Below are 9,731 nucleotides of genomic sequence, written 5' to 3'. Positions count from 1 at the left end.
TGGTGGCAAAAAGGGCATTTGGGCTTCTTGCTGTGGGCACCCGGCCAGGCTTTAAGACACGGGGAGTTCAGTTTGTGCTGCTGCCGTTTTGCATTCGTGCCCCTCCAGTCCTTATGGCATTGGCTTGCCTCCTCCTGCAAGGTGGGCACAGCCCGTCTCTCTGTAGGGAAGAAAACTCGGTCTCCTGCACGTGTGCATGGTGCTTGTGGTGTGGTGGGGCCATCCCAGCTGGCGGGAAGGCTCTTAATATCAAAGCAAAGGGTGCCTTGGGCTGGAAGCCAGGTAGAGCCCACAGCTGTCTGCAGTATTTGGCCTGGGGCTAAGGCACTTCTGATGGACAAAGATCATGGAGGACAGTTAAGAGGCTTCTCTGAGGGTGGTTAGAGCAGGGAAACCTTGCTTGCCATTTAGGAGGTCCAAGGCTGAACACAATTGCCCAGACATAGGCATCCCATGTCCTTTGAGGTGACCTATACTATCTCACCTGGTCTGCTTTCCTTTTGACACAAAGGAATAGAAGTTGCACTGCTACCTCATGCTGGTGAAGATACCTCAGCTCTCTCAGTGTATTTGACATGACCAAAACAACAAGGGATTGTAGAAAGACAAGACACTGATACAGACATCCCCAGATAGCATGATATTAGTTCAGGACCTTTCAAAGCCTTAAGCCTTTCAACGAGTCAGATGCCAATCTTGATCAAGACAGCTCGAGGATTTGGCCACCTTCTGGTCCAAAATACAGCTCATGGAGGCCTTACCACAAATTTCTCCAGCTACAGTAAGAACAGCAATTGCAGCATCGCTGGTTTGTTTTTTAGCTATGTTACCTTCCAAGAGATGGAAAGAAAAAGAGAACAAGAAAGAGAAAGAGGGAGAAAGAAAGAGAGGGGAAAAGAGAGAAAAGAAAGAGATCGATCAGTAACTCCAGACCAAATGCACAGCATCCCTCTCCTGGATGCAGGAATTAATTTTAGCTCTTCTTCAAATGCTGGAAACTCGATATTTAAAAAAATACAACAAAGTATATTTCTTGAGAAAACAGGGAGAAAAAAAAATGAAGTCTTCATTTTTTTTTTACCTAAATATTAAACATCTGATATCTAAACATCAAAAATAGTCAAGTGGCGAAAAGTTCTGATACTGGCTGATTGCTAATTAAGATGCGACAGACCCAGGCAGGTTATACTTTGACTTTTAACATGAAGGTGATTACAGATACTATTACTGTGATAAATTCTTGCTGAAAACATTCAGAAAGGCTCCTTGTTTCCTTCAGGGATCTTTCCCCAGCTTACGAGTACCAGGCCTGGCTTATACATGCCAGGAGCTGAGGTCACTGCTATGTGAAACATCAGGGTGTGAGATGTGAAGCCTTTGTAGGAAATTATAGAAGCTATAGAGGGCTAATGCTGGGTTTGTGAGCATTCTGAAGAAGCTGTATAGAGAAAATACAGCACAAGGAAGGGAAAAAAAAAAAAAAAAAAAAAAGAGGGTGTGGAGTGGGGGGGTGAGGAGGGAAAGCCATGCTGCTGACCCTTCCAAAACAGACTGCATCCTACTGGAATCCCACTTACTCTGCCCAAGTATATATTAAGCTAAAGCCGAATGGAGAGCAGCAAAGCAGATGTCCTCATCTAACCCCCGCCCAGCAGGATCTCCAGGGCAGCTCGCTGTGGCTCTGTGTCCTCCACCCACTTGAGCAGATCCCTTTGGGAAGGGAGAGGTGCCGATGTGAGCAGCAGAGGTCCTGAGGACACAACAGGAACGCTGAGTTTCGTTCTCTTGTGAGGCAGAGGACAGTGCTGATGGCATTTCCAGCCAAAAGAGGCAGTGCAAGAGCCACTTTGTCTCCCTTCATGCTGGAATTAGTCCATATGCTTAGAAATGACCAAGGTGAAGTCAGTAATTGCTCATTAATTCCAAAGCATTTTTGACACTAGTCAGAATTACTCTTATAACTCCAGCTGAATTAAAATTCAGGTGAGTGACAGGCTTGACAGAGTGTTTAGTGGGGAGTATTTAGCAAAAAGCTTTCATGTGTTGCTTACTCAGATTTTATGCTTTTCACAAGGGCAGTATTTTTTCTTCATAGTGATTAGGAATAGCTGTATATCACAGCATATGTTTTCTTCCATTAGTGATATCTACAGAAAATGTATCAGGCAGATGCTTTTAAATAGTGAACTAGCAGCCCTGTGAAAAGCAAGAATGTCCCCAAATGCCTATTTAGGAAGAGAGGAACAGAAAAAAAAAATGATGACACTTGTTAACCCAATTAAATATCTGATTTAAAAGAAACAATTCCCCAAATATCTTCAGTTCTAAACTCTTAAACAGTTAAATTGTAAGGTCTGTCAAACAGTTGCTTGCTTTGCATTTTGAGTGAGTATAACCTGATATGATGGGATCTGGATTTGGCCAAGTATCAACAATAAAGGACGTCAAAGTAAAACTGGAATGTGGATACATCTGTAAATAACTTTCCCTTTCTGACAGTGCTCTATCACATCCCATATGTCAGGTAATATCAGGTGAGAGCTAGACATAAAACTGAGGTGGTGTGAGTAATGTTAACCTTGGTTGGGTCTTGGAAGCAGGAGCCAGGAGATAGAATCAGGAGACTTCAGTATTATAATGATGATCTTCTCTGAGGACCCTCTTACCTGCAGGTGGGTTGAATATTCCCGTAAATACTTACTTTGATAAGAAAATGTTGGTTTCAGCTCAGTTACCTTTTTCACAAAATGTGCACTGATTTCAATGGACAACATTGCTATTTTCATCCAATATCTTCCCTGCTATCCCTTCCCTTGTACTTCCACTCACTGAAAACACTCTTTTTTTTTCCCATGCTAGCTTTGCCTCATCCCTGAAAGCATTGGATGGAGCTTTGGGCAACCTGGTCTGGTGGGAGGTGTCCCTGCCCATGGCAGTGGAGGTGGAATTAGATGATCTTTAAGGTCTCTTCCAACCTAAACCACTCTATGATTCTATGATGATTCTATGATTCTATGAGAATTATATCTCAAATGCCTCCTGTCACTGCTCTGAGATGCAGACCAAGCTTGCCAGCCAATTCACCTCCCACATTGCCCCCAGGGAGGTACATGCTGTGCATCAGGGGAGTTTGGAGTGACCAGGAGGCCAATATATAAGGGAGACCTCACTGCGTGGAACCTATCTGATTTAGACAAAACAGCCATTTGCTCTGTTTCTTTTCACATATGCAGTTTTTCCACAATTTCCACTTTACTCAGAGGCACCACTAACTATCCTTGAGGGAAGCAACAGCATAAGAGACCCAATGGAGTTCAAAGGCTTGTTTGACTGAATATTTCCACCACCACTAATATGGCAACCCATGAAGGAAAGGCAATTTAGGACAAACATCTTCATGCCAAGTCCATCATGCGTGCTCTTAATATGCTGTGTGTGGCCTCCACGCATACTTTGCTGACCTGGAAATTGGGAATCAAATGATTCAATTGTCCATAAGGTAATTTCTCTTGATGGTAGCTGACTAATAGCGTTACAGTCACAGCTGTAGTGATGTAGATGAGCCAGCCCAGCAGAGAGAAGGAATCGTGAAAGACTCAATTGAGCATGATGTGGGAAGACCATAACCAGCAGGGCTTTGAGATGGGCTGCCCAGAGCATCCAAAAAAGAAAATTAAAAAATAAAAAATAAAAAAATTAAGGATGGCTTCTTCATTTTGCAAATGTCAGCTGATAGAAGTAACTTTCAAAAAGACCAGACTTAACGTTAATATCCAATGCAACCCAGAAATAAAGCTAAGTTATAAATAAATCACCTCCTTGCTGTGTCATTGTACAGCTGCTCTGTGCTTCTGAGCTGGATACGTGTCCCAGTGGTCTGTCACAAGGAATAAAGAAAGAAACACTAACAGGCATAACTGAGATCATTCACACCTGGGGAAGGGAAAACGTTGTTTTTGTTGAGGATTCCTTGCTTCAGGGGGTGACAGACAGAAGAGCAAATGAGAGGTAGCTCAGGGAAGATATGATAGCAGACCAGCCTTGAGGCTTGGGCTATTTTGTTGGTCTGTAAGATCAACCAAGACACTAAATCAGGTAAAGACCACCCAATAGTAACTCAAAAGTCCTCCTTATGCTTCTTTTTTTTTTTTTTTTAATTGTTATTTGTCAAATACTTCAATTTAAGTGCTACCTTGTTGGAAGTAACTAAACCTATTTTTTCCATCTTTAATCCTTACAAAAATAGTGAAATCTCAGACATGCGTAGCCTTCTGTCCTTCTGAGTGAATCAAGTAGGGTTAGCTGACAGATTTTCCCAGCAGATGTTGGAGGATTCCCCAGGGCTGAAGCTCCCTCATATTTACACCTCAGTGCCCAACCACCTTTGTTTTCTTCTTATTCCCCCAACCCTCCCAGCAGGCTGCCTAGTTATCCTGCGGCATTGCTCACGTAGAGCTTGGTCCTGTTTTAATGAGCATAATCCCTTGAGGGATACTTCCATGCAAGTGAGGGAGAGAAATGAGTGATAATTTATGATGAATGCCCTTGCAATTAGCACCTTGGAAATGAAGCTGCTTGGGGAAGATGAGAAGGATATAAATGAAAGCATTGCTGGGACAGGCTTTTTAAGGCAGGAGCTGTGTGCACTTAGAAAACTGGGGCTTCTATCAGAGACTTTGTACTGGTAGTTCATCATCAAAAGAGATGGAGAATGAATTCAATACAAGTTCTGGACTAGAACTTCAGTATTCCCTACCTCACCTAAATGCCAGTTATGTGGAAGTGGGATTTCAGACTGATCAAAGCTCCTCAGGATTTTTCTGTTTAGAAGCTTTTGTGTCAGTGCCGGGGTTTGGCATTCTTATAGTCACTGCTGCCAGCCATGAAATTGGAGAATATGTGAATGTAAATATATGCGTACAAGCACAGGTGCATGGACACACACAAAATCACACATACGAGGCATTAATATTGTGAAAATACTAGGAATTCTCCAGCCTGCTTTTAGGTCAGTTAAAAGCACATTCCCAAGCAATTTATGGGCATGGATCAAGTGTTAGTATAGACCAAGGGCCATTCCCAAAAGGCATTTTGAATAGAACCACTTTGTTCTGGAAGGTCAGAGCATTTAATAGGCTAGATGTGGTGTGCTTTATGCCAGGAGGCATCAGCATCAGAGCTATGTTTAATTAACTAGTGGAGATGTAGCCAGAATTCCCTATACTGACAACATAACTTCTGGAAGTAGCAGCATAAATGACCTGGGAGAGGATGTAGAAAATGAAATGGCTCCTTTGCTTTTCTGAGCAGCTGGCAGCATCTTCAGCCACTATCTCTATATCCCAGGTCCTGAAGGAAATGCTCCATTTTGCATTTGACAGCTATACCCTTTATTAGCCTGGCTACAGCACACCAGTACTGTAGCCAGCAGCACATGAGGGAGTCATATGTTTAGCATCATCTCCAGCCAGCTTTGATTCCCCCTGCAAGACTGGCAATTGGCAGAAGTGGAGTAGGCAGCCTCGAGCATAAGCCTGGAGAGCCAGGCTTGAAGAAAATCCATAGTGAAACACATGAACCATGCTGTCGTCACCTGCCTGCTTCCCATTGCAGAAAAGCAGAATATAAACACCGAAGTGTGGCATGTATATTAGTCCTGGCCACTGGTGGTAACTCCACATCTCAAAGTTGATGGCCCTTACCACTCGTTCTGGCTGAGCTCTCAAAACAACCAAGACAGAAGTTTGGGTATGTCACAGCTACTCTCTAGGCCTCTTTCACCTTTCAAACCCTGTGCCTGTACTTCTACTTGGACAAAAAGAGGGTAGACATAACATCTCTGTCTTAAATAACTCAGGTGGGACACCTGTGATTCGAAAGCACCTGTGGGCTTTGAGCTGTGTTAATGGTGATGATGAATCAATAACTACAACCTGACTCTGCCAACTCTTCTCTCAGTGATTAGATTTTTTGTTTTTATTGTCCTTGTAACAGTCAGATTTTCATCTTGCTTGCTTGCTTCATGGGACGCTCTGTATAGAATGTGTCCCCCCATTATTATAATTCTCTTTTCCTCCAGCCCAGGCTGCCCCCAGCCCCATCCAGCCTGGCCTTGGGCACTGCCAGGGATGGGGCACCCACAGCTCCTGGGGGCAGCCTGGGCCTGGGCCTCACCGCCCTCTGAGTGAAGGATTTCTTCCTCATAACTAATCTAAATCTACCCTCTTTTAGCTTAAAGCCATTCGCCCTTGTTCTATCCCTACACCCCTGACCAAGAGTCCCTCCCCAGCTCTCCTGCAGCCCCCTTTAGGCCCTGGCAGGCCGCTGTGAGGTCTCCCTGGAGCCTTCTCCTCTCCAGGCTGAACAACCCCAACTCCCTCAGCCTGGTTCCATAGCAGAGATGCTCCAAGCCCCTAGATCACCTTCATGCCTCTTCTCTGGACTCACTCCAACAGGTCCCTGTCCTTCGTGTGCTGGGGGCCAGAGCTGAGCACAGGCTCCAGGTGGGGTCTGATGAGAGCAGAGCAGAGAAGGGACAACCCCCTCCCTCCCCTGCTGCCCACACTGCTTTTGGTACAGCCCAGGACACGGTTGGCTTTTTGGGCTGCAAGCACACATTGCTGGCTCATGCTCAGTTTTTCGTCCACCAATACCCCCAAGTCCTTCTTGGCAGGGTTACTTTCAGTTCAGCAGGGCTGCTCTCAGTACTTGTAAGAGGTTCAGGCAAGTCTTTATTTCTTTCTAGGCTAAAGACGTTTTTGTTGTTTGATGGATTTAATTTGTTCTCATGCTTCCCTGCTGCTCAGCACATCCACAGATGCAGGCTGAAACCACTTTCTTGTGAAGACCTAGCATTGGCCTTAAGGAAAGCAATGGGAGAGAAGGCGAAAGAAAACCCATTTTATTTTTTTGGAGGCGTAGACTCTCATTTGATACTTTTTTTTTTTTTTTTTAATCCCATATTCTTACAATATGCATTCTAGCTTCACCCACTTCCTCTGTGGGAACAGCTGTCAAAACGCTGTTACATCCTAGGCTACTGCGGCTTTACGACTCACATTAGCAGCTCTTTAAGGGTCTGGCGGAGGCTGGCTGTGAGGTTTCAAGCCTGCGATTTCTCATTACCCAACTGGCAGGAAGTGTAATGCAAGGTCAGATGGGAAGTTGAAGAAGCCAGGGAGGTATGTTGCAGGGTTTGATGGGATGTAGACCAAACGTAGCTCCCTGGATCCCCCATGTCCAACCCTATCACCTCCAGTCCTCCACTCTTCTTGCTTAAAAACCGCCTGGGCTAAATATCAAACAAAATATCGGCCAGGTTCCTCAGGGCCTCGTGCTGATCATTCTCATCATGACAAGAGTCATGCTTGCCTGTTGGGTTTGGTCTACTGCCAACTGAGGAACACCCACTGTGCAAGTTTTGTAAGACCAACAGAAAGTGAGTCCTGGAAACTCCTCCTCCTTTCATTTCTGTCTGTGACCAAATGATTTGATTCATGCAAGTATATCGGGAGTAAGTCCATCCTTCCATCCCTTACCTCATGTAGACTAACTATCCTTTGCCTACCTCAACTCTTTCTTCATGGATATGGCCCCTGCTCAATGCTGTCATCATACAACTCCTCCAGGTGGTCTCCCTGGAACTAACAGCTCTGTGTACAACTCACCTGCACCACATTAGCTCAGGTGATCCGTGGAGGTTGCTCAGAAGGATGGGCTTTTGGATGTTTGTAAAGGCACTCCTCTGGATGGGGTTGTATGTGGCTAAGTGTGAGTTTTGACACGTCAGCTCTCCATCAGTGAGTGGAGATGGTGAAGATCAAAGCAAGGTGTTTAATGGTTTATAAGAAAAGAGGAATTTTGGTCCCAACTCCAGTAGCTTCATTAACTGGCTATCCACTGACTATAAAAGGCACAGGAGGTGACCAGCCCCTGTGTATCCAGTTGCAGTGTAAATACCTGCATTTAAGCAGATGAATCTTCTGTTCACCCTCAGACATCAGGTTTAAAGTAGAAAACATTGTTCAGTGTATGCAGTCCCTTCATCAGATCATTGTATAAAATGGTGAGCACCCTAGGATGCTGATGCATGAAAAACCACCAGGACTTCACATTTTGATGCCCTGCAAGGGTGACATAACACTTCCTACAGGACTTGTTTATTACAGATGTTGATGCACTGGAAGCTTTCAACTGAAACTTTTTTAAAAAGCAAAGCAAATCAAAACAAGAAGTGGAAGGCTCATTGGTTGTGCAGAGATCTGACTAATTTAATGCACTTTTCCTTAGGTAGATGCTATAGATAATAAGCTGTGAGAAAGTGCAGTAGTGTGCATAATGCACAAACATGAGCAAAATACTGGATGAAAGTATCAGCATCTCCGAGGACAGGCAATGCTGAGTGTCAAAAGCACTAAGGATCCATTTCTTAAAGGTTTGGTTAAAGGCCTGGATGTGATTGCTGCACCAAAGTGGAAAATGAGATAACAAGGGTGCTGGTGCCTGATATCCTGCCTCAAAAAAACAGCAGCCCAGTAAGCTAAATAGCTTCTTAACAGCCTACCACCTACTCTCCCAATAATATTTTCTCAGCCACAAGTTCAGTCTGTTCCAGGGCTTGGTTTTGGTTTAGATTGGTTTGATTTGTTTTTGTCTGGTTGATTTTTTTAAACATCTTGATGAGTTAGACTTCAGGTTGCTACTGGTTGGTTTCTCATCTTTCTCCTCATCCTCACAAAAAAGCAACATCTGTGAACCTCTGCACAGCTGTAGCACAAGAAGGCATCATTTCATTGCATGCATATACATACAGGCATGGGGTTGTTTTTGAGAGGCTTTGCAAAGCCAAATCGCCCACGTTCATGTCAGTAGGTTGTGAGAGGAACAGCAACAGTCTCTGGATATTTAAAGCTCAACTGAAATGAATTTTAGAGAACTGTTGTCATTCAGACAGATTATATTTGGCAGTGTCCTCATTCTGAGCTCCAGTCAGAGGAACTGAAGTCACATCGTGACAGCGACATTCTGCCAAGGTACCGTGGCTTCTCCAGCTCAATACGATGACAAGGCAATTCCATGAAAAGCTGACAGAGCTCATCAGCCCCTTGCAATTAACACTGTATTGGCCAAGACACTGGGACAGCAACTGGCCCCAGCCAGAGCAGCCTGTAGCAGTCCTGAACCTGATCATCGTTTGTGAGGTGTTTCATGCAGAGTAGAAGATCTGAGGGGGGAAGAGAAGGAAGCATGGAGTTTTGTCCTAGCTGTGGGTCACTCCAACATCATTCAAAATTGGGATAGAGGCACTTTTTTAACCAATGATGATATTACAAGGACAATTATGTTTTGACTTGTGAGGCAGTAGGTTGGCTGTGATTGGAGGCCAAGCTCAAGGAGCTACAATGGATAGACCTTAGAGGTCACTTGGGTTAAGTGTCCCCAAGGCTAGGCTTGCTAGGGATTTCTTTCCTGAGAGAAAAGAAGAACGCTTGCTTCTACGACGGTCATGAGCACCCCTTCTCCTGAAATCCTGAGGGCTTTCAAAGAGGGGCAGCCTGGAATGAGCCCAAATAAACAAGGATATGGGACCTCAGACTGGAATCTAGGGCAGCATGCCTCCTTGATAGCCTTTCCAGCCTTTTAAGGCTTGCATTAGCCCACAGGTACAGGCTGGCTGCAGGACCAGTGGTGAGGAGTAATGCTGAGGGAGGGGCAGGGGCTCCCACAACCAC

This window comes from Anser anser, assembly GCF_964211835.1.
Source record: "Anser anser genome assembly, chromosome: 2".
Taxonomy (NCBI): domain Eukaryota; kingdom Metazoa; phylum Chordata; class Aves; order Anseriformes; family Anatidae; genus Anser; species Anser anser.
This window is presented reverse-complemented; position numbering follows the sequence as displayed.